The sequence below is a fragment of the Bactrocera neohumeralis genome, chromosome 6 (assembly GCF_024586455.1).
Source record: "Bactrocera neohumeralis isolate Rockhampton chromosome 6, APGP_CSIRO_Bneo_wtdbg2-racon-allhic-juicebox.fasta_v2, whole genome shotgun sequence".
NCBI lineage: Eukaryota > Metazoa > Arthropoda > Insecta > Diptera > Tephritidae > Bactrocera > Bactrocera neohumeralis.
This window is the reverse complement of record NC_065923.1, coordinates 4,535,486-4,561,830: the sequence shown is the minus strand read 5'-3', so window position 1 is coordinate 4,561,830 and position 26,345 is coordinate 4,535,486. Positions and strand designations below refer to the sequence as shown.

General features: G+C 35.7%; 1 protein-coding gene and 1 long non-coding RNA gene across 10 annotated transcripts in view; one reads left to right on the top strand and one right to left on the bottom strand.

Moving 5' to 3' along the window:
- The window catches only part of LOC126762456 (uncharacterized), a 132,562-nt gene extending 118,487 nt beyond the window's left edge, over positions 1-14,075 (bottom strand). For 3 of the 8 annotated variants that reach the window (XM_050479198.1, XM_050479205.1, XM_050479199.1), the window contains exons 1-2: positions 13,912-14,075; positions 10,099-11,312 (exon numbers count right to left, since the gene is read on the bottom strand). The gene's annotated coding sequence lies outside the window, so the exon portion shown is untranslated. The remainder of the gene's footprint in view (positions 1-10,098; positions 11,313-13,911) is intronic. The other 5 variants (XM_050479203.1, XM_050479204.1, XM_050479200.1 and 2 more) reach the window with 5 other exon arrangements.
- LOC126762465 (uncharacterized) overlaps positions 1-26,345 on the top strand; it is a 290,496-nt gene that overhangs the window by 203,239 nt on the left and 60,912 nt on the right. Inside the window, exon 1 of one of the 2 annotated variants that reach the window (XR_007667461.1) lies at positions 9,142-9,155. The exons of the other annotated variant lie outside the window; for it this stretch is intronic. This is a non-coding gene — a long non-coding RNA (uncharacterized LOC126762465). Of the gene's footprint in view, positions 1-9,141; positions 9,156-26,345 lie in introns of those variants that run through there. 2 annotated transcript variants of the gene reach the window in all.

Below are 26,345 nucleotides of genomic sequence, written 5' to 3'. Positions count from 1 at the left end.
TCTTGTAGTGGCCGAAATCGGCGTTTCCATCAAATTAGGAGCTTTTTGAGGGAGTACGTATTCAAAATCTCAGATCGATATCTTATGTACAGGGAGAACAGTTCGCGTTTGGTTTGACTCGCTGATCATTTTCTATTCGAGGTATGTTCAGGAACGGGAATTTTTGAATATAAAATTTCAGTGACTTGGAAAGTCCAATTGACAACATTTCCAGCTGCATTCATTGCTTACTTTGCCTGTGGCAGTCGCTAAGGATTAATGAGCTTGGCACGCACTTCGTTTCTTGTTCATGAATTCTTGGTCAAAACCAATACTGTAACGATGTCTCAACATCAAAATTCGCAAGACATGGCACCATGAGACTTTTTCCTATTTCCAAAAATAAGAGATCGACGGCCCTCTTGTCACAAGATAGAAGTTCTAAAGGCCATTCTAAAAATGAAATTTCAAAAGTGTTTCGATGATTGGAAGAAACTCTGACATAAGTGCATAAAATCGAGTGGGGACTATTCGGAAGGCGACAGCATTAATGTAGACAAATGAATTAATACTTTTTTTCAGAAAAAACAAAAATACTCCTTATTTTTGAAAATACTTCGTATATTTATTTATGGGTCTATGGCGTTTCGTTCTAGATGTTCATGGCAAACTGTATACTAAGGTATATTCAGGGTATAAATGCAGTATATCGACTAAAACTGGTATGCCTAAGAGAACAAAGGCCACAACCGGGAGTATAAGAGCTAATTCTGCACCTAAAGAGCACCTAGTAACCATAAAAATATAATGAAGTAATTACCTACACGAGTCAAGCTTTATTATGCGGACTACTCAGCTAACTCACATCATCGGACACACTGTCAGCACTTGCTGCCCACTCCTCCGCACTTATGACCCACACATTCGCTGCTAAAACTTTTTACCTTGACATTTCCTCTTTATACTTATTTAGTTGCAGTAATCGCCTTCGCTTTTGTAATTGTGTAGTGGCAGTTAGTTGCATGGAAACTACGCCACAGCTGCATTGTGCAGTGGCTCAGTGTCATTCCGCTGGGAGACAAGCACGCCACCAGAGACACGGCAGTGAATATACAAAAGGGCGAAGTCGCGCATTGCAAATTCAGAGGAAAAATTTAATATCTGCTAAACTATTTATGAAATTTCAAAAAAGCTTAACTGTAAGGGAAAAGGTGGCAAAGGCAATACCGCACGAAGGCGCCATGCAAACAATGCAGAGGTGGCACCTTGGCTGGAGAGTTTTTTCGAAGCAGCATACACCTTCTGCCACTCTTCTTCATACGCATGGCTATAAATATTTCTTATATGCTTATATAAAAGTGTGTAAATACTTTATTTTATTATTTTTATTGTTTTTTATGCTTTCTACATTTCCTTTCCTCTGTGGCTGAGTTGCGAGCTTCTCCAAACCTTGTCTTGTTACCTTGTGGTGCTGTCGCAACTGTCGCATTTTATTGCCATTGTTGCAACGGATTATTGTTTTGTTTGTATTTTGTTTAGTGACTGTGGCAGCCTTTTTTATGAAGAAGTGGCAAAACTGAATTTTACTTGTTGTAGGAGCTTTAATGAAAGTCAAATATAAAGAGCATTTCGTACGCAAAATAACACCTGTCATATTATTCTTCGCTATCTCGTCTCCTTGAAAATAATATTATATTAAAGTACAATTAGACGCCTAAAATTTAAGCTTCGTAAAAAGGAGTACAATAAGTTACTTATAACATCTATTTTCTCTTTATATTCCGATATCGAATAACAACCTGATGTGGAGGTTTATGTTCAACCATTTTAAACTTCAGCAAAATTATAGTAAGCAGTCGAGAAAGTCTTTTCGTATTTAACTTAAACTTTTTTTTTATATTTTTACTAAATTTTAATGAACCAAATATATACCATTTTTGTCGACCACTTTATTCCATTTTTCTGCTAGAGACATTATCCATCAATATAGAACTTTTGTGGTTTCTCGGCGAAAAACTGCGACAAGTAATTTTCACAGGCTTCTCTTGAAGCCAACTTTACTCCATTAAGAGAGTTCTGCATTGACCGAAACAAATGGTAGTTCGATGGTGCTATGTCAGAGGTATTTGGTGGATGTATCAAAACGTCCCAGCCGAGTTCTCCTAGTTTTTGTCGAGTCATGAAAGATGTGTGTGATCTAGCTTTGTCCTGATGGAAGACGAAGCCCTTTCTGTTGATCAGTTCTGACCGTTCTTTTCGATTGTTTGCTTCAATCTCATCAGTTGTTGACAGTAAAATGTAGAATCAATCGTTCCACCAGGCTGAGGCAGCTCATAGTGGATAATTCGTTTCCAATCCCACCAAACACTCAGCATAACCTTTCGAGGCGTCAATCCTGGCTTTGCGACCATTTGTTGAGCTTCACCACGCTTGGACCATGATAGTTTTCTCACATTATTGTCATATTTAATCCAATCTTTGTCTCCTGTTACCATCTGTTTCAGAAATGCTTCGATTTCATTTCGTTTTAGCAAAGAATCGCATATGTTAATTCGGTCCATTAAATTTTTCGCGGACAATTCGTGTGGTACCCAAACATCGAGTTTCTTTTTGTAGTCAGCCTTTTGAAAATGGTTCAGAACCGTTTGATGATGAATTTTAAGTTCCTTATCGATGATATGGCTGCTTATTTAACGGTCCTAGTCAATCTTTTCCATAATTTCATAGACTTTTTCAACGACAGGTCGACCAGAGCGAGATGCGTCTTTCACATCGAAATTTCCAGAACGTAAGCGTGCGATCATCTCCGTACCTTTCATAAATTTCATTGGTGGCTTGCGTGGCGTTCTTCCCTTTTTTATACAAAAATTTTAAAATATTACGAATTTATGTAACTTTTTTTCAACTTCCACGAATTAATTTTTTTTTAATGAATCTTAAAATCTCATCTTTTAAACACTATATGGTATGACACAATGTGATTGGTAGCACTGGAGATATACGACTGCAACGACATCTATTGACAAAATATGGAAATACTTTTTTGACTACTCGATATAAAAATCGCTGGTTTTCTCAATTTGAGAATGTTAACACGCTTTTGATCTATTTTTCTATAATCCTCTTTGGCAGAGACGTCCCTTAGTTCTGAGAAAACTTTCACCATGTAGGTGGGCATGAAATTCAGCCTTAGTCTGGCCTTAAATACTGCTACAAAGTTTACAATGTGTACAAAATAGCCGTAATGTTTTATTCAAATATTTTTAAGGGTCTACTAAGCCTAGAAATAATTCTAGTTCACTTATAATTCCTTCACCAAATAGGTTTAAATAATACTATTGGTTTAAATTCTAATATTGATAAAATTCCTTTCCACCCATACATCTCATATAACAATCACTATCCAGTTGCTTAATGGTTTGGAGCAAAGTCTCCTTTGAAGGTGTAACACCAGTTCACTCCAGTGAAAAAAAGGGGTTAAAACTGGAGCAATAGTTGTTTTAGATGGCACGGTGAAAAACCATCCAGCAGTGGCTTAAAAGCAATATTGATGATTTGAAGCTGCAAATGATTGGCCGTCTATTAGTCCTGATTTGGAACCATTGGACTACGGTATGTGGTAAGAGTTGGGAAACGAGGCCTATCGAATACACCATAGGGCTACAAAGAGCTATGAATAATTTTTGGTTTCTGCAGCATCGTAAATACCAATACAAGCTGTGTGTGCTGCTATTGAATAATGCCCGAATCGGTTGAGTGCTTATGCGAATTTAAAATGTTACCATATCTAATAGAAGTTTATAGATCGCTCATCTTAAAACTGTCTTATTTAATAAAAATAAATTTATTATAAAATGTATTGCAGTTTCATTTTTAAAGCGACATAAACTTGAAACAGAGTTTATGGCAGAACTAAGTAATTTATACTCGTGTACACACTTATTGAAATGCTAACACAATTCCGCTGAATAAAAATTATATTTCATATTATATAGCGTTAATAAAAGTCTAACAAATAATATTTTACATAAAAATATTTCTGGGATTTCTAAACATAATATCTGTCTTCTTTTTTATAAGAGGAAAAAGGTCTACAAAACCTTAGCTGTGAAAATTTCACCAAATCGATAGTTTTTAAACGTTGAACCCTACCATAGACTCACTTTTAAAATTCTTAATAGATTCAATTGAACGGAATTATATATTTGATAATTCGAATCACAACACTATTGGTTCCATGGGGATAAAAAGCATGAAGGAAATGCCATAAACTTTAATAAAACAAGCGTGTGAAACAGCGAAAAGAAGAACGCCGGAAGAGCTGAAGCAGATCAAAGCAAGATGTCTGAAAATGGAAGGAAATGAGTATGCCCAGGGGGCAGATAGAGAGAAATTTCGACGTGCTATGAATAATGAGGAAAAAACACATACTTAAAAAAGGAAATGGTGAGATTCATATTTTGAGCAAGAAAATTAAATTCATTACAATATATACATACGTTTCACAGCATAGGTAGGTAGCAAAAACATTATTGCACTGAGAATAAAAAGTAATTACACAAATATATGTTTTATTAACGCAAGAGTTCATTTGAACATAGTTTCCTGATAATGCACACAACACACCCACACATACTCACATAACCGCACATATTATTCTCTGCTTATTTAGCAACACAAGCAGCAAACAAATGAAATGCTGAATTTTTCCTTCCAATTAAAAGCGGCAACCGCAGCTGTATGCTGAGAAAGTTTTTCGAAAACCACGCAGAAAGCAAAAGCAAAAACAAAAACAGTTCTCAACATGTAGCCGCACATTGCCCCACTGCGCTGGCGTTGCTTTGGCAAAATAGTTTTTGGGGAATTTGCTATTAGTTTAGCGGCGAAGGGGAGTCAACACACCGAAAAGAGAGAAGTTCAAAACAAACATCGAATTAAAAAGCAAAGCGAGCCAACTGTCGACTAAGCACAATTTGTCATGAACTTAAGCACATACAAAGCGAGCGCGTAGCTCACTTTGAGCTTGAGCTTGAGCGCAGCAAGCAAGCAAAAATTATAGTGAGATAGAGGGGCGACAAAGTGACAGAGGGGATCTGCTTGTGTAGGGTATGCCTTGATGTAATTATTTATTTCATAATTTACTTTTTGTGTTTTGGTTTTCAAAATGGTTTTGGCCAAGTTGTTGGCCGCAGGGCTCACAGGTAATTAAATATTTGCTTTGAAAAATTATGGTTTTTCAACTGGACACCTCGGTGTGGCTGAAATTCTAACCAGAGTTGAACGCCTTTCTTAAAAAAATTTCACACTATTTTACAAAGCAAATAAACAATAACTTTAGAGTGGTTATTTACTTGAGTAGGAATGTTAAGCTTCAAACTAAATAAATAAAACTAAAAAAATATTCGAATAACAGGCTATTGAATTTAGCGAATCATAAATTTTGCTAAAAATGTTCAATATTCGACATGTCCATATGTACATAAATAAGTGAGTATAAGTGAGTGAAAGTATATTATTTTCTCATTTTCAGAAAAATACTTTTAAGGCACATTCTGTATCTCAATTTTGAAATTTCTTTTGAGTTTTTCAAGTATAAGGAAATATTTTTTTCATAGACCTTGACGAATCACCAACAGGTATTCGGCCATTAAACCGATTTAGATCGTACTTCATTCTTTCTTATGGTTGTCATTATTTAAAGAGAATTTTGAATATTTTCTCAGGATTATATTCACAAATATAAAAAAGTATAGTGATCATACGGTAACCTCACTAAACTCAATTCTATTTTTCTTACAGTATCGTTGATATTTAGGGTAAGAAATTGTCTACATTCGCTTAGCAGAAAATATTATCAAAGTTAGAAAGCTCTTTACATATTTGTGAGGCAGAAAATACACTAATTTATTATTAATCACAGTTAAAAGCAGATTATACTGGAAAACTTGTGAAAATTTCCAAATCTGTCACGATTATCTGGCAGAGCTTATATAACTTAAACAGACTTATTTTTTGAATCATAAGCACCCTGTCAAAAATTAGATTAAATCAACCAGACAGATATTTTATTGAATTTCCTTTAAACGTATCTATTTTTTAACAAAAATTTAATGCTCTGAATTTACTCCGTATCTGTTGAGAAAATCGTGAAATAAAATTTCCTGCCTCGAGCGCTCATTTGAATTCGCAAAGAAATCCATATTATACTCACAAATCCATGTAGGTGTAATCTAAGAGCAATTATATCACTAAATGTGTCCGCAGCTCGAGCAGCTGCAGCATAAAAACACGCCAGCGGCCAACAAAACTTCTGAACACATGAGCACTCATACCACCACACATGCAGTTGTATTGGTTTATGTGCATGTGAGCATTTGGGTGAAAAAGAAAAACATGAAGCGTTTAAATGTGAACAAAAAATGTGAAACAATGCAATGGAAAGCGGAGCTGGCACTCCTGTGCACCACTCCAAAGCACACAAAGCGTAAAATGTCTAGTAAAGAAAAGTGGGTCCTTGAGCGAGAAATTTCGTCAAACCGCAGGCAAACAAGTGTGGGAGCGATGGTATAACATTTTGTCAACACACCAAAGAACACATTAGGTTACGACGAAAAAACTGAGAGTGCAAGCAAGCATTTCAGTGTGTGTGTGTGTATAAGTATTTATGTATGTGTTGGCGTGTGAGCCGGATATGTGCTGTAAAAAGCGTTAGCTTCAGGGCATTGGAGAGCTGGCGAAATTTTATACATTTTCGTATGTTTATAAGGACTTCGACTGCGGTACATAGCCAGGGTAGCTCTTAAGTGCTTGTAGGTTTTTGCGCCTTCCACTCACATGTTACGTAATTCGTTGCCGCAAAGCAAATTTAGACACATTAACTTTTTAAAAAAAGTCAAGCGGGAGAATCCGGCAATTATTGCTCACAAAAATTTGTATGAATATGTATATATAATATAGTATATAAATATGTATAACTGTAAAATATCTTTATAATATTAGAAACATAATTCTTCAATATGTGTCTCTCTATACGTACATATGTAGATATATTTGCTCTTACGCATATATATACACACATATCCTCCTCAAATCGTTCCTTTGCTTCAATTAAAATGTATACATGTGTGTGCAGTTACGAAAACCGAGCTTTTGCTGCCGCATACGCAGTGGTGTACCGCAGTTCTGTTCCATACTCCACCGTAGCTTTTTGGTTTTGTGAAGCACCGCAAATGGGGTCACGCTCATTTTATTTACGTTATTTTTGTACACTAATAATTTCATACTTGAACCCTTAGTGAAGTTATGTTCTTTTCACGTCAATTTATCAAAGCTAAAGTTGTTACGTATTAAATATCAAATTTATACATTTCAAAATTTTATTTTTAATGAGTGCATTGGAAACGTAAAATAGAAATTTAATATTTACATTTAATGTGTATTTCTTAAAACTTTTTACAACATGGGAATTGACTAAGCTTGCAAGTGGTATGCTTTTGGGCGCTTATATAATTTTGAGAGAGACTTTTATTACTGACAGTTGTCATATTACAAATAAAGGTATATAAAACAGTAGCAATATTTGGAAATTAACTCAATTAAATAAGAAGAAGAAATGCAACTGATATGTCTTATTTTATTATTAAAAGTTAGATAACTCGAATATAAATTTTGTGTGTTGTCTATCATCAAATATATTTATTGTTGCTATATCTTTTTTAAGAGTGCGCATTAAAATATTTTTTGCATAAGTATTGTACATTAATACAATATATGAGTATAGAGCACTGCATTCAGCTCTTAGAATGAATTGAATTTTTAGACCTTTCGACTTTTTTGTCAAAAAAATAAATAAACAAAAGGATAAACATGGCTGGTACTCTTGAAACTTAAGGGTACGTCTAAGCCTTTTATCCTATTTATAGATTGGATTAGGAGTTATATCCACCTTATGCGATTTTTTTAATTCTTTTGAATAGATATTTTATTTTTAATCAATATACAAACAACAAGTAAGAAAAGGGCTAAGTACGGGTGTAACCGAACATTTTATATATTTGCAATTTGAAAAGGTCAAAGACCTTGAGATGTAAGTAAACCTTTATAATAAAATATTGGAGGATGGAGTCGTTGTAGCATCGCCATTTACTTGTGAGTGGCCAGAAACTATTCGTTTATGGCCCAAGCAGCTCCCGACTTCCGGTATTAGACCAAGTATCCGCTGGGTAGCCAAAGAACATCCGTTTGAAGGCGAGCCGAAGTCAGAAGGCGAACCATCCCTCCCAAGTAGGTTGAGGGCCCGCCACGTAAAGTGAGCATACTAAAATTACGGAGGGAGCAGTTTCCAATCGATCACGATGGAGCGGATGGTCCATTGCCCAAACTTGAAGAAGTTCGAATAGCAGTTACCCGTCTGAAGAACAACAAAGCGGCGGGGGCCGATGGATTGCCGGCCGAGCTATTCAAACATGATGGCGAAGAACTGATGAGGGGTATGCACCAGCTTCTTTGTAAAATATGGTCGGACGAAAGCATGCTCAACGATTGGAATTTAAGTGTGCTCTTGGAAAAGACCCGTGAAAAGAGAATCGACACACACCACCTCTCCACTGGTTTCAAAGCTGCTTTTCACAGTACGAAAAGGAGCTGCCTTTATTACGCGATGTCTGAATTTGGTATCCCCGCAGAACTAATAGGCTGTGTAAACTGACGTTGAGCAACACTAAAAGCTCCGTCAAGATCGGAAAGACCCTCTCCGAGCCGTTCGATACCAAACGAGGTTTCAGACAAGGCGACTCTCTTTCGTGTGACTTCTTCAACATGCTTTTGGAGCAAATAATTTAAGCTGCAGCGCTAAATAGAGAAGGTACCATCTTCTATAAAAGTGTACAGCTGCATTGGCCTTAACAATCACACCGCTAGTTCTGCTTTCTCCAGAATGGATAAGGAAGCGAAGAAAATGAGTCTAGTGGTGAATGAGGGCAAGACGGAATATCTCCTGTCATCAAACAAACAGTCGTCGCACTCGCGACTAGGCACCCACGTCGCTGTTGACAGTCATAACTTCGAAGTTGTGGATAATTTCGTCTGTCTTAGAACCAGCATCAACACCAACAACGATAACAGCCTCGAAATCCAACGCAAGATATCTCTTGTCAACAGGAGCTACTTCGGACTAAGTAGGCAATTGAAAAGTAAAGTCCTCGCTCGACGAACAAAAACAAAACTCTATAAGTCGCTCATTATTCCCGTCCTGCTATATGGTGCAGAGGCATGGAAAATGACAACATCTGAAGAGTTCTGCGAAAGATTTATAGTCCTTTGTGCGTTGGCCACGGCGAATATCGCAATCGATAGAACGATGAGCTGTATGAGATATACGACGACATTGACATAGTCAAGCGAATTAAAGGACAGCGGCTACGACGGCTATGTCATGTTGTCCGAATGGACGAAAACTCTTCAGCCCTGAAAGTATTCGACGCAGTACCCGCCGGAGGAAGCAGAGGAAGAGGAAGACCTCCACCCCGTTGGAAAGACCAAGTAGAGAAATACCTGACATCGCTTGGAATCTCCAATTGGCGCCACCTTGCGAAAAGAAGAAACAACTGGCGCGCTGTTGTTAACTCGGCTATAAGCACGTAAGCGGATTCTACGCCAGTAAAGAAGAAGAAGAAGGATTACTTTGAGGAAGATGAAATGGACAAAATTCAGTTTGATCACAGAGTATTTTTGACAAAATGGCGGATTCCAAAAAAATCGTTTTTTTTCTGAATAAAAATTATTCTTCAGAACTGAAAAAATAAATTTTCATCTAAAAACTAGTTTGATCATTATTTAACAAAGAACCTACGGAGGTTGTGTTAAGAGCTATTGCTGAGTCAACTTCTAATTTTTGTAGCATATTCACATATATATGTACTCTCTATATACCTATGTATAGAAAATAATACATTTTTTGAAATTCACAAATGGATAAGAGGCTATCTTAACAGACCTCCCGAGCATTTTTGAATGAAACATAAACTGAACTTAAATTTCTTAAATATTTGCGTGTCAGATTTATAATTTCCCGCATAGACAAAACTAGAGAAAAGTTAAACAAATGCTTGTGCTACTTACATATGTGTCTTCCAGCTGGTCTCTTTTTTGCGAAACTAAAAACTTTTACACTGATTACAGCTGAGCAACATTTGTGTAGTTTTTTTATTTTATTTTTACACCTTTCTCACTGTGTGCATTCACATTTTCATTCACAGCAGTTTTGTTTTCGTAATTTTATATTTTTGTTTTTGTGTTTACTTTTTGTTGCTTTTCGCAGCACTTTGTGTCTATGATTCACAACTTTTTCGAAATGTCACAAACTATTCGATAATTACAACAGCAGACACAATAAGCGGGTGGCGCTCAGCGAACATGAAAATTCGATAAACACCAACATACACACCCACACACGTGCAAGCGCTGACTGCTGTGTTAAGCCATTTTTAATTGCGAGCAGCGGCCAACAAAATAAGCGCGCGAAAACGGAAAATCCGCAGCCGGACCATTTATTAACGGTTTGCACTCATGCTGTTGTGACTTTTAGCTTTTGTAAATTTTATTTCCGGGAAATTACAATTTTTTATTGGATTTAATATGATTTTGTTTGTGTCATTTTTATTTGCGCGCTTTTACTGCGGAGAGCGGAACTTTTTACTTCTTGCAGCTTTGTGGATTTTATTCTTTTATCGCTTAACTTTTGCATTTATATAAATACACATAGGTCTCTTTCATTATTTACGTGCCATTAAAAGCCGCTGCTTTCTGTCACTTAACTCAGCTGCTCTGTCGCTGTCGAAGGATTAACACGCCTAATGGGTGGCCGTGGCGCCGGAGCGTGACTCCTGCAACGCTGACTGGCTGACGTTGTGTTTTGCTTTATTTTCTTTGCTTACGTCACTCCTTCGCGCTTTTACACTCCGACTCTGCGTTGTTTTTGTTTTTGCCATAAACTTTTTTATTTGTATTTTTAATGTAGTTGAGTTTTCACGAGCGTGTGCGTCCCCGAAAACACTTTATTGACGGCGGTTTTAAAGTTTTATTTTGTTTGTGCACTTGTTTTTGTATTATTCTTTATTTTGCACATTTACTTATTGCTTGCACACTTCCTGTGCGTCGTGTTCATAAAAAGGCTTTTATGCAAATATTCAATTGCCGAGCGCTAATAGAATTAAATACGGAAGGTGTGTGCCTCCCGCGGCTATTACGAACTTAACGCTTAAGTAGTTTCTTTCATTTTTTATTGGAGTTTCTAACTCATTACATGCAGGCATGCATTCAGTTAGTTTTTATCACTGCAAGAATATGAAATTATATTTTTTAATTGTTAGCGCGTTTTAGGTTTATTTTCCGCTTATTAAGAAGAAGCTTTTTTTAATAGTAGATGAACAGCAGAAAGGAAAATATAGGTGCTATTTATGTTTTATAGAAAATTCGGTTTAAGGCCTTTCAAATGGCAATCTGAAAGGCGTCCGATTCAAGTATTTTCTACTTTTGTGTGTTCGATAACGTTTCTCATCTTAGACCTAAATATTAACGATTTCTTTCAAACTGATGTAACTAATTTTTTTAAGTTGCTGTTATTTTTTACTATAGAGCAACTAATAACTAATTTTATTTTTTTTTTTTAATTTTTTTCTACAATTATTCAAAGTGAAACCTTCGTATCTAACAGTTCATCTCTTCTTCTTTATTCAACTGACGCGAGTTAACCATGCTTTTAGTCCAACCATATATTCCACGTTTTATTGTTACATACGCAGTATACATTTCTTCGTTCTTCTTAAACGGTTCATCAACTAACCTTAAAGCGATTTTACTCCAAAATTAATTAAAAAATGAAAGCGACGGCTATTAAGGGCTAAAGACTGATTTCAGCACTAACAATATATTGGGTGAGATTTTAAGCTTCATTAAACCAAAGAAAAATTAAATTCGGGAAAGTTGAAAAAAAGTTACAGCTCTTAAAAAATGAGTGAAAATACGAAATTACTTTTTCGACAACCCAATATTTCCCTAACATTTGACCACTAGAATATATATTGAAATTATATTATATAGTGAAGAAATCGAGTAAAAATTGAGTTCAAGCTCCTCAGCCGTAGTTTCAAACGTCAGAGAAATCTTAACAAGTTTCAGATGAGCTCTTAACTTCGCTGCGTTTGTTGGACTCAGTTTAGATTTATTGTATATTTAAATATATTCTAAATTAGTTGAAGGTAAGAAAAAATTCAAATTAAATAAAGAAAATTAAATGCAAAACATATATGCCGTGATGAGTACGGTTACTAAGATTCGGCTCAATTATTAATTTCTTGATTCTCTGGCTTCTCATTATGTTTTATTCAGCAGACACTGGTGCATACTCAACTTTCCTAAAATTCTTAGTGACTACGATATTCAAACGATATTATATATTTGTCCAAAAGTATAATCTGACATTTAAAACACCGTAAACTAGTTTAAAACTCTAGAATACATTTTCTAAACTTGCTGTTAAAGTGTTCTAAATATGTCATTTCAGTCCCATCATTATTGAATCGCCCAACACATCACCAAAATGCATTAGAAAATATGTGTGTTCAAATGTAAAATTAAAAGTAATGTGTCATTTGTCATTTTTTATTGCAAACAAATTCATTATTGTAAACAATTTAAAATAATTCTATACTTTCCTACCGGAAAAGCAATGGAGTGCATGGGGCGTATGAGTAACATCGGTGTAGAGAAACGCAGTGAAATCACATGTATTGAATTTTATTTTTCAGTAAGGATTTCTTCTACTATTTTTCATTGAATAAGTGATAACATGTTTTTACAAATCTGTTAGGGGTAAACTCAATATTTCTCATACTTAAAGCTTCGAAGTCAAAATATTCTCAAATTTAATGAATCAGAATTTGAATGCAATCTTGAACCAACTGTTTTATTTTCAATAAATAATTAAATTACGGATAAAAGGTGAAATTTCAAAGAGTAAGTAAATTTTTTGCAATCGCGGTACATAACTCAAATGAAATGAACATATTTAGACAATTTACTTAAAAAAATATACAAAAGTGAGTTCAGACAACCTCAGCCATGATTTTGGAAAACTTTTTAGTGGCAACTCTGCGGTTAAGTGCCTCTACCCAATACTACCCAATACTATGATTTTCAAATTCTGGTTTATTGATAATCTTGAGCTCAAGAGAAATATATGAGCACCCATAAGACTCTTTCTGTCTGTAAATGTCTCTGAAGATTATTTCATAAATTAGTTAGCCCATCGCAAAAAATGTTATTTTTCACACACGCTTTCTACTTTCATCTCCGCAGTCTAGCGAATAAGCGCACCTACATTTTAATGCAAAACGGAATACTTAATTTGATATGTGCGCACATTACTGCTCTAATTTGCATATGCAGCCCACTTGTGTCCATTTAATGTGCAGGACCCCGTATGCTAATAGTCCTACGCGGCACACGCGCTGCTCAGTCTGCGTTGTCCACCTGCCCCCACGCGCGCACTCACACACAAACACACACACACAACTTCCAGTAAGACCGCACGTGGCGCTGACTCGCTGACTGTGTGCGCTTGTCAAGTGGCGCTCGCGTACAGATTCCTGCGCGTGTAACTGCACTTGGGTGTATTATATTTAATACGCGAGTGTAGTGGCTGGCGCGTATAGGCCAATTAACCTAATTCCTCACAAAACGTTTTTATTACCAACTGCATTTTATGGCACTAAATATATGAGCAACATTGCTGCTTTAAACTGTTTAAAGTAATAATCGCAATTTAAGTTTTGTTAAAATATTTAAATAATTTAATTTGAGTCATTTTATTTTTTCACCGAAAATTTTTTTTTGTTTTTATATTAAATTTTTTTGTTTTTTATCTTTTTATACTTTGCTTAACACACGCTACAAGTTTCAAGCTGCTTCAAGTGTTTACCACACTTTTCTGGTTTTTTTAGATTTGACTAGTTGTTTTTCCGTTAGAACTTCCTTACCGCACGATGGTCGAAACAAAACTGAATTCGCATTCATTTGCCGTGCCACAAACCTGCCACATGCCGTTTCGAAAGCGTTGTATTTTGCCGCCACTACAAGTAGTGGCCAGTCGTGCCATGCCGAGTCGTTGATGTTTTGCGTTTGCTGCGCATGCGCCAAGCTTCTTAGAAATTTGTTGAATGAAAAGCTTTCTTTTCGCATGGCGCTTCACTGTAGTCCGAAATGCTTTCGGAGTTGTGGCGTCAATGGTTGAGTGCGCTCTTAATTTTTGGATTTTTGTGATTCTCTTCAAAACATTTTTTGTTGTTAGGTCAATTTTGATTTATTTTTGTTTTTATTTTTGGTTGATTTTTTAAACTTTTGAAATATTTGTAAAATATTTATTTATGTTATTTATTCGAATTATAATTTTATTAATAGAAAATTAATAATTCAGTCCCTGATTTTCAATCATGTTAATAATCTATAAGCAACAGTGCTCCAACTTATAATGTTGAATCTAATTTAAACAATGTTGCCACCTGTTTAAAAACTTGTAGTGAAATATGTTGAAAGGAATAATAAAATGCTGCCATCTATAGTCTGAAACAACCAGAATGAGTTAAAATTGATTTTTTTTAAAAGCGTTGCCACCTGTTACAAATTTGAACTGTATGAATGTTTTCAATATATATAATTTTTACCATGTAGAAATAAAAGAAAAGAGATGTAAGAAAGCAAGCAGCTGATAATAATTAAATTTGATAAATGTTGCCACCTTTTTAAATTTTTTTTATGCAACTTTATTGATAAAATATATTAAGTATTATGATCCCGCCATCATAAAATACATTTTGTTCGAAATGTGTTTTGGAAGTGTTGCCACTTTTTGCAAATTTTATTTCAAATAAATAAAATTAATTTAATATCTTGATATGGTCATCGAAACTAAAGAAATACAAATTTATATATAAAAAATTATTTAGAAAGAGTTGTCACTTGCTTAAAAAAACTATTGAAAAAAAAATTAATATCTTTTTATTGGTATTAAATCAGGGCTATATCCTTCCCCCAAACCTTACTTAAATTCACTTTATTCATTACTCCGTTCACAACTACACATTACTACAATTTTTTTTTCTGCCTCTCCATTCGACCAATTGATCCCTTCAATAATCCATTAAGCTCATTATGGCACTTTCATTGTCATTTCCGTTTTACCAAAACAGCAGCAGAAACAATAACATCGTCCTAATGCCGTCACCACTGTTACCAATCGGTCACTGCTGCGGTTGACATTGCTTACGCGCGACATTCGTCACTTCCCCATCTCCTTAAAGGCACCTTTTCTTTAGATATTTGAACGCTTTAGTGAGTTATCTATCTTGTGGATTTTTACCTCTTCGGGCACTTGACGAGAACTTAAGGGTACTGCTGTTGTCCCTCAAGCACCCGCAATAACACACACATGCATTCCCACATATATGCATGAATCACAGTTAGTTTCCCAGTTGAGCTTTCCGTCAGGTAAGCCTTTTAATAAACTAACAATGTGTTGCTCATTTCACTTCTTTATTTCTATTTCACCGTTTCAAATCTCATGAGAAATCTGATAAAGTGTCATTGAAGTGAGCTAATGCAGGCAATAAAATCAAATTGAGTTGGTCATCCATTTAGCAAATAAGTGTCCGAGAAGTAAACAATTCAGGGTTAAGTGTTTTATTTTGAAATCGTAAAAATAGAATTGTTGTCTCAAGGAAATTGAAATACATATCGACATGTAGGTATGAACTTAGTAAATATTTACAAGGCACTGTAAAAGTAATTTTACCCCTCCTAATGATTCGCAAATTCTCTTTTTGAGCAGTGTAATAACAAAGTACTATTAACGGCATTGTGTTATTTTGATTATGTTTAGTTATATATTTAACAATTTATGCCTCAACTTGGTGCTTGGTTCTATGTAATTCTAAAGTCTTTGCCTGTCGAAGGCCAGAGAACGTTCTCTCGACAGATCTGGTACCAGCAATTCAACCATGTTACTAAAAACAAATGCAGATCTGTTCTTCTCTACTTCAGCTACTATGCAATTACCATCAAAAGGTTGCTCCTGGTAAGTGATTTACACACACACGCGTACATAACCTACTAATACATACCGGCTACGTAATTGAAAACCTGCCCACACCGCAACGTTTTGTGATGAGTCAATATTTTTTTTTTTGCTTCTAAGTACAGCAGAGGTACTCGTAACTCAGCAACTGAGGTTGGCTAAACGGATAAACCACGCTTAATTAGAGTTGCATTTGATATTTTCTGAAGTGGCCGCAGCATTAAGAAAACACACGAAGTACTCACTGGCTTTGAACTCAAACAGCTAGCTGCCTTTGCGGTGTTCGGTTATTAACGGTGCATTAATTAACAAGTCCGTCTTTGCGTTTGGTTAAAGGGAATGTGTGTGGGCGAATACGACAAAGAAAAAGGGTGATATGCAAAAAGTGTCAATTACTGTTGAATTTGAAAAAAGCACGTTAATCAATACTGGAATGTTGTATCCTTCAAATATTACAATTTTTGTTAAAATTTAACATTTTACTGAAAATTTTAAGAAAATTTAGTATATGTAATCCAAAATCTAAATTTTGAAAATTCTGAAAAAATAATAATCAATTAAAAATTTAGAAAAAGTGATGATCCTTACATCGAAGTTAAACACCATCGCTAGTTATAAGAATCAAAAGCTAGTAAAACTTACCGAGATATGAGCAAATTTTCAGTTTTGAATTACAACCTAATAATAAAATAAACTTTCAACTGCATTATTATAAATTATTATTATCGCCTTCAAAATAAGCATGCCAACGTCGAAAAAATCGTTCCACAGTAATTTTGTAAGTATAAGCTGAGATAGCCCTCAGTGTCTTCAACGCAGTTTGGCTTTGGCCCAAAATACTTCTTTTGGAAACATAAAATTTCATTTCTTTTGTGCAGTCTGAGTCAAATTTATTACAATGGTAGTATTTTCTATTCCTAGACTTAGAGAAATTAAATGTTACTATTCAATTTCATTGAGCTAACCTATTTGAGATATTTTCATTCAATTAAAGGAAGGGCGGTTAAATTTTTAATACTTTTGATACCAGATAGTCACCATATTTAACACAAATTGTGTAAATATTTGTGTCAATTATGAGTTCTGGACCTGAAACTGAACATAACCATTCACAAAGTCAATACTTAGTATCGAAGAATATCTAATTTATTCCAAATTTTATGCCAATCTCACAATTTTTACTGCTTTTTATGGGTAAAAGTCCCGCCAAGCAAAATAAATATAACATTCCTTTCCATCATAGTACAAAATATAAAAATGAAGCTCTCTTTAACCAATTACTACTCGCTGGAGGGGAAGCACGTAAATATACTTCGTAGCTTGATTCAAATTAAATTTAAATTTGGATCATTTTAATTACAAATTTCTTACAGCACTGAACCAAATGGCGAGACAGTTAAGAGTACGCTGACGAAACCGTGAAATGATACTTTTAATGTAAGCATATGTATGTCTGTATTTATATAATTTCCGGCATAATAAATATGTATGTATTTCACAAGAGAAAAGCGTGCAAAAGCCGGAACGGCCAACTTCCGAGCTTTTTGGAAAGCTGCAGCAAGTATTGAATATAATGTAAAGAGCAGCCCATTCGATTTGTTAGCCGCATACAGCGCCCACATGGCAATGGGCAGCAATACCGTTAGCTGCCTAATTGGCATGAGCCGACGACCGGTTGTATGCCGGGTGATCGACGACCAACTTAGTTGCTTTTAATCTCAACAAAATTGATATTTTAATTGGGTTTTCCGGCTTGCATATTTTGAATATTTTTGCTGCGACGAACAACGGCAAGCGTTTGTATATATGTTAAGGTGGGCCAAAAAAAGGTTTTTATTTTGTTCTCCTTAGTTACCATGAAAATCTCATCCGACATGACTAAAAACAAGTTCTGGTAAAACCTTAGCTCTTAATATTAATATTAAGATTTGCCTCATCGACATTTTCGATTTCCCATATAAATAACACAGGTAATTTGGTTTTTTTGTTTGGATTTTTAATGTAATGTAATAGGAAATTTGCCGATCTACATAAAAGGTCTAGGACATTTTTTGGCTGAGTCAACTCATTCAAAGTTATTCGTAGTTAAAGTCCAACAAAAAATTATAAAAAATGATTTCCACAATTTTTCATCTTATATTACAAAAATTTTTTTTTGGCCCACCTTAATATATGTATATAAATATATGTACATATATTTTGATATACATATATATTCATATGTATATGCGTATGTATAAGCAAATATGTAAATAATTTGGCAATCCCATTCTGAACATAATGCTGTAGGGCTGTGATTTTACAATTCAATTAAAAGGCCTTTTTATGCGCCAAATATTTAAGCGAAGCTTTCTCGGTATTTGTTTGGCGATTAATTATGCATTTTTGCATAAAACCAAATATTTCATTAACATTTTAACAAAGTTAATATTTGTAATAATTTGTGCTATTTAGAGCCGGTGTCAACGAATAACTTTTAAATAACGGCAATCAAACACCGGTTTGTCCCAAAAAGTATACTTTAACTGCTGTTAACACGAAGTTACGCCTGAACGTGGTAAAGCATGTTAATTGCATGCTTAAATAGCTAATGCTTGTGTTGGATTAAGAATAACATTATAACAACAATTACAAAGAAAAAATAATGTTCTTAACTGTTCAATAACAAAATATCACTTTAGGGACCCATTTAGCTTCAGTGACTAACCGTTAACTGCTTAAGACATTTTAATTGCATAATTTAAGGCGTTGCTGTGTCTGCCCTGCATGCACACACACACGTCGCTCTCGCCTATTTGCCTAGATTTCGTTTTATTACGCCGCATTTATTATTTTACCCAAGCCAGTGTTCAATTTATTTATTAGTGCCCTGACAAACATTTCGCCCGGCAATTGACCCCCGCACGGTCACCCTCAAAAAGGTGTCATAATAAATATAAATAAAATCATTGCAGTGTGTTTGCGTAAGTTTGAATTACCTTTCATTCTTTTATCTTCATTCAGAATTCCCTCCACAACTAGTGGTCCCTGCCTTCGAATATGCTTCTTTAGGCCTAGTTAGGTTGTATCGGCCACTTTGGTCACTTATGCTTACAAAAGTGGCATAAACTTCATTACAATACCACTGTTTACTACAACAAACCCGAGGGTATGCTGTGCACAATCACCTTTCGTTAAGGACTTCATGGTAAGAGCGGCGGTTCTACGTATTTCCCATTGGCCGCTGATGATGATGATGGTGATAGGTCGTTTACTGATTGCGTAAAATAGCCTGTAAAATGTGCTGAGTCACTTAGGCATACAAATTTTGCTTTGCAGCCAACAGTTGTGTGCAGGTAAACAAGCCGAGACCAGCAGACCAGCAGCCCATCTTGGCCGCCCACATCAATTCCCATTTGACTATGCCGGTAAGGTTAGTTCTATCTGAAACTATGTATGTATGTGTATTGAACGCCTTTGCGGCACAGCTGTGTACAGTTGTCTATTGTGGTTATGGCTACAAGTGTGTCTGCCCGCTCCTTTATGTCAAGGTATGCTGGTTATTGAGTCTAAAATTATTGATGCGAAATATTGCTGGCTCATCGATGCTTAGGTAGTCACGTTGGTACTGCACAGCTTTGCTTTTTCCTAGGAATTTTTCGACTTATTGGCAAACTGTTCTCATGAGGCATGATTTTTCTTTTCATATAGTCTTATGAGTTCCCAAGCTTCAAAGCCATATTAGCTGTCTTTAAATAATCTCAATCAATTATCGTTGTATTGAAGTTTTATAGAAAATTTAGAAAAAATGCTTTCCTATGTTATGTTTGTTCTGAATCTGTTTTCTAAAACCAATAAACACCCAACTCTTTTTTTACACGGTTTCTTTTTACACGGATTTGAAGTTACACGGTTGAAAAAAAAAATGTTTGTAAAAAAGTTTTAATCTAGTACAGTTTCAAAATCACTTTCTTGTAATTATGTTTGTTTTTACCACACTTAGCACCATTGCTGAAATGAACATATATAGTTGTGACTGGGAAATCCCTTTATTCGATACCTTTTACCTACACATTTTGTTCGCATGATATTTACATTGCTGAAATGGATATCTCCAGTGATGATACCGACTTTAGTCCAGTTCGTCGCAAACAATTGCGCTTGTTATCAAGTAGCGACGAATAATTATGTAGCTATGTAAATATTTTTTTCTTTATTTCTATTATAATTTTTCTGTTCTTAATTCTGGATTAACAGATTTCTTTTGTTTTTTGCTTAATCTACCAATTTTTCACCTGCATTAATTATGTATTTTAAGTTTTAATGCTCAATAAAATGCCATATAAATATATTATTTGTATGTATATCTGAAATTTTATAGTTTTCAATTATAGTTCTTTATTTCATTTTGCACGGTTTTCAGATGACATGGAACGTATCCCATTTTACTATAGGAAACGCCTCTTTTTTTACACGGTTTTCTGAGGAACGTATCTACCGTGTAAAAAAAGAGTTGGGTGTAATTACCAATACAAATACCATTACCAATACCAACGCCAATACCAGTACCAACTTCAATACCAATGGAACAATAATAAAACCAATACCAGTACTAAAAAATATACCACTACCAGTACCAATATAAATTCCAACGGCCAATACTAATATCAATACCACTAGCAATACCAACACCATTACCAATGCCAATACCAGTACCAATACGAAATACCAATACCAATACCCACACCATTGCCAATACCAAAACCAGTACCAATTTCAATACCAATACTAATCCCAGTAACAATACCAATATCAATATCAATCCCAATACCAACACCATTATCAATACCAATACCAATACTAATATCAATAAAAATTCCAGCACCCAGGACCAAGACAAGACCAATACACATGTCCTAAATTTAACTATCGAATACCTGAAGCCATGTTAAGAAATCTTCTCGTACTTAGTACTCGCACAGCCTCCCTATATGTACATACACCTGAACAAAAACACGAATATCTTTCTGCAAATATTATATACGTACTTTCTAAATCAGTAAAAAAAATAAAGAGTTCTAAAAATTAACGCATACACATACTTGTATATGTATATGTAACCACATATAAACTGGAGAATTGGGAGCACCTTCAATTTATTTGCATTCTTTTTTTGCCACACACTTTTTGTGTTGAAAGGCCGCTTTGGCAGCATCCCAGGAGTGCTATAAATTTATGCAAACTCTGCAGGCAAATGACTCAGCTGTACCGTTAGAGTTGCACTCACACATGTGTTTATAGATGAGAAGAGCTTTACCGTCATGTATGTGTGTGTCTGTGAAAACCATAAAAGACTTGGAAAACTGATTTCTCTAAGCCGTCAAGTGCGTTTAACAGTATTTTCTGCCCACCCATGACTTAAGTGACAATTTTATGTCTCTTCAATACAAAGTAATATACCTAAGTGGCGACAGATCTGGCAGGAGCTTTCACATCAAAAAACAGTCTATCTTCTGAAGAGAGTTGAGGTGTAAATCTTTCGCTAAATCGCGTGTTTATCCAAATAATCTCTCATTAATACCTAACATAAAGTAAATTTTCGACTAATATAATAAAGTTCCACAAAAAACTATGCAACTAGGAGTCGCACCAAAGAATTTCTGCTTGCGCCAACGCTTATAAATTGTTATTAACTTTTTAGCATAAATTCGAGTTTATTATTTCCGTTAGAGTTGGGAGAACGTAAACTTTAGCGGTATCCAAAGAAGTGTGAGCATGTGTGATATTTGTGAATGTATGTGTGAGAGTGTTTGGATTTGTGCATATCACATGACCACACACGGATATGGTTTGCAAGCGGAGGGAATGGCAGGAAAGCCACGAACATACGTGATTTAATTTCAGACATACACAAGCCAAGCAAACACTCGTACACCTACAAACACACACTTAGGCACATGTATGTACATAGTGATGGCAGCAGAGTCCCACGCACCTAACGGTAAGAGAAACAGCATGTGAACACACGAGAGTGTGTGCAGACGGTAGCCTGCGTGTCTCACTCACCGAGCGCTGACGCACCGCATCAGCAAATAGACTAGCGCAAACACCTGCACCCACATACATAAACTCATCTAAATGCATACCCTCATAAGCATACATCTAAGTGGGTGTGTGTGTGTGTGCTGCATAATGTGCCACACATAAGTTATGCAGGCACTTACTAGGCAACAAATTTATATGCCAACAATTGTGAGTATCTTATGCTGGCATCTTGATATTCTACGGTTATACGAGTACGCCGCTACGCAGCTCAACTATTTTTAAAGCTTTCACTTCTTCGTTTCCGGTGCTGCCAACTCAACGCTACCACTTGCAGCCTGCTTCTAGCCACAGCAGCGAGTGTGCGGTTGCTTTTCGCATTTCAACCTAACAGTTGCCTTGCGGATTGGACATATTGCTGGCGCTGGTAGCTGCTGTAGTTGTAGTTGTTGCATGAATTGTTGTTGACTGGTTGTTTGGGTTATACGCTCCGTTGCTTCCCCATTCACTTGTTTGTTTGAGACCAGGTAAAACCGCGCTGTCATCACTAGATCCGATTATGTTGATTATGCAATAAATAAATTAAAGTGTAAGCATACAAAAAGCAATACACAGCCATATATGGTAGATGTGTGTGTGTGTGCGTAAGTGAAGTAGCTGAAAACATAAATATATATTGGCTATGAATAAAGTTCCGGAACCTCATTGCCAGCAGAAAGTCCAAGCCATGCATTATGTCGTTCTAAGAGGAGGGTGGAGCACAAGACGAGCGGATAAATAGATCGCATCGAGGAAAGGAATTACATTTTATTGCCGTGAACAATTATGAGACATATGTATTCTGGAACCAATTTCATTTGCGTTAAATGTTTGAATATTAAATTATTTTATTTCTTAATTTTTATATCAATTTTTAAATGAGATATCCATTGACTCTAGAATGTTTTACCATAAATGTTATATACACAATTTATTAGTTTGTAGTATATCTCCTAAGAAGCGAAATAAAATACATTTCGGCTCAAGCAAATTTTGAAAGGAGGACAAACTTATTCTTTTTCTACTAGCAAAGGATGGAGTGTTTTTTACTGCGTTAGAAGTACGCATAACTTGAGCCGTCATTAGACCGATTGCACTCCCCGGTGGTAACCAATTTAAGACGTATTCAGAAATTCAGCGTATTTGGTAAAAAAAACCATCCCGGCTACCCAATATCTCTTAAGTTGGAGTATTGGGGAATACTATGTCCCTTCTCATCCGGCTGAAAGCTGGGCATTGGCCATAATGGTCCAGCGTCCCATTGTCTTCATCAAATGTTCTGCATTTCGTCGAAATCACTTTTTATATTTTCTGATGGAGGTATCTTAGGGACAGGTAACCTGTGCGGACCTCTACGATATTAATAAGCTCCCATTTACATATAAGTAGGAGTTTTTTGTATGCTCATTAACAACACAATCCCAAAGTTACTTTGTGGTATGCTTGTGCTGTTTTGTTCCAAGTGTTGAATGTTCATTTAGGGTCTCTTGCTTAAAACATTCCTTGAACGAAGTGCCCATGCTGGTTAGCGGAATCTCCAGCAGCTCCCAAGCAGGCCAACTCGTACGCTTGCGCATTTCCTTCTAATTCTATATGGCCGGGTACCCAAATGATGTTAACCGAGTTACCTGCTCAAAGTCTAGTTATTGCCTGCATTCATGATCTAACGCTGTGAGCCCTTAGTATTGGTGCTACGGATGGCCCTAATTTTCGCTTGGATATTCTCTAGAATGTTTATGGACTTCTTGGTTACAGCAGAAACCCATTTGGCATCTTCTATTATACCCACAATATCGACCTGAAAGACTTGTGGTCATTTAGTTTGAAACTACTTGCCTTTTGTGTGTGGAATACTACAGAAGAAGCCTGCTAGTGTTCCTGTTTGAGATTAGATTTTCGATCACAGAAGCACTGGCCCAATCTTTTATACTAAGGAAAGAAAAATATATGTTTAGCACCTCGAAGGTCTCCTTTACGCGGTCGCAGTGCCAGCTTAACCCGAGTTCATTAACAAGGTCGCGTCTGATTCCGTGTCTCGAAAATGAATTATCGGATATGAAAAATTTATTCGGATATGGCTTTACCTAAATTTCGTGAAGTCATCTCGTCAAATGAAAAAAAATTCGATGACTTAAAAACTGAAGGACTATTTCGCGTATATACAGACAGACAAACAGGCAAATGAACATGGATAAATCGACTAAGCTCGTCCCGATGATCAGTTAGATATATAAGTATATTTTAAAAGGTCTTCGAAGTTTCTTCTGAAATAGACAAGCTCTGTGATCAAATTCACTCGATTAGGCACTTTTGAGGCCTGAAAGAGAACTTCATTTTAGTGCACAACGGATTCTTATTAAAAATTATAATGGTCTAATTCTCAATAAATAAAAGATCGTATGGAATAAAACAATAATGGTCAGTAGTACTAAAATACTCACATACCTCAAGCACGTATTAATATATTAAATTATTAGAGTAGTTGCTAAAGCGGTCACGCTCGTCAAAAACAAAAAAAACGCAAAAACCGTCCTCACACATATTAAGACAAAGCAAATATTTTAATACAAATACAGCTGAGAAGCTTTAGAGGGAAACATTTTAAAACGCAAAGGGCAAAGTGAGCAAAAAGCATGTATAAACAAGCTTAAATATCAGAAAGAAAAAATAAACTAATACCAAAGGATGGCGAACCGAAAAATGTCAGCAGAAAATTGCTTAATGCCCAGTGACTGATCCTGTTTTCTAGCAATTTGTTAGTATGTAAAGGATAAGTGATATATATAAATATATATGTAGACAAATAAGGATTTGGAAAAATGTGTACGTATATGAGCATATATACATACGCATTTGCTTATGATTTGGAAAAAGGCAAGCATGCAGCAACTGCCTTGTCATAAGAGATCTTATATGAGTGTGTGTGTGTGCATCCTGAAGTGTAAGCAATGACAGCATCAAGTGAAAAACTCAAAAAGTGATTGCTCTCCGCTAACATATTTACATCCAAGCACACATACATGCACGCATGCGAAGAGAAGTTGCCAGGAAATACATTACTTTTAAATAACACGTATACGCCGGGGTGTCTACTTGCGGTGTGGCCAATGTTAGTCAAAACAAAGCGAGCGTGCACATAATATTTGTATTGGATTACTAAAAGCTAAAATAGAATAGCAGTTAGCAAATGCTAGCGCACACAGTCACACGAATCCAAGCACAGAGTCTTCCAGCAAAATAATATGCAGCGCATGCTACAAAAAAAGGTTAAACTTGAAACCTTTATTTTTTGCTTTCTTTCGTCGCAAAAAAGGTCATCGTCTGCACAAGCGCGCATGTATGTATGTGTGCACAGGGCGAGACCGTTGGTTTTTGACAACCTCACGACTGACAAATATTTGTATACATTAGAGCGCTGTCAGCTTTTTTTTCCATTTTCGACCATTTTGTTGTTGCGCTTCTAATGCCACATATTGTTTTCAAGTGACAGACAACAGTTGGCCTTTTCGCTACACACGCACACACTGCACACTTGCGCTGCTTTGGACACTTTTCTGCGCTTCGCCAACTTTTGACTAGCCTTTCGCCATTTTGAAACGTTTTATTTGCTTTTCTTTCGCTTTTTTCGCTTTTGTTTTTACTTTTGTGGAAAATAGGTGGTTCACTTCATCTGTCCGCATTAATGTTTGGCATTTGCTTAAGGTTAATGGCTGTCAGAAACTTTTTGGCAGCGCTGTCACTTGTGCTTGGTTGTGTGTCTGTGTGTCAGCTTACCATACGCAAATCAACCGCTAACTATTTGACATGACAAGTTGGCCGTCAGTCGCCGGTTCTTTGATGGGCTGTCTTTTTTGTCAGCTAGCTGTCAGCTTTAATGCTCGACTCGTTTTATTTTAATATTCATTTTTGTTTTCAGCGATCGACCACGTGCTCGCTCGGAACTTTGGTCTTTCCCCTCACACGCCTTCTTTAAAGAAGGAGTGAAAAACAGTAGTGTCAACTTACTGTCAACTTAATAATCTTATTATATAACTATGTAATATGTAAGTGTGTGAGATATTTACTTTAAAAAGTTGGTGTGTATACGAGCATTTTGAATACATAAACAAGTATAGACTAGGGAAGATAATTCTTTAAAGCACAAAAACACTTAGATTAGTATGAAGCTCATTGGACA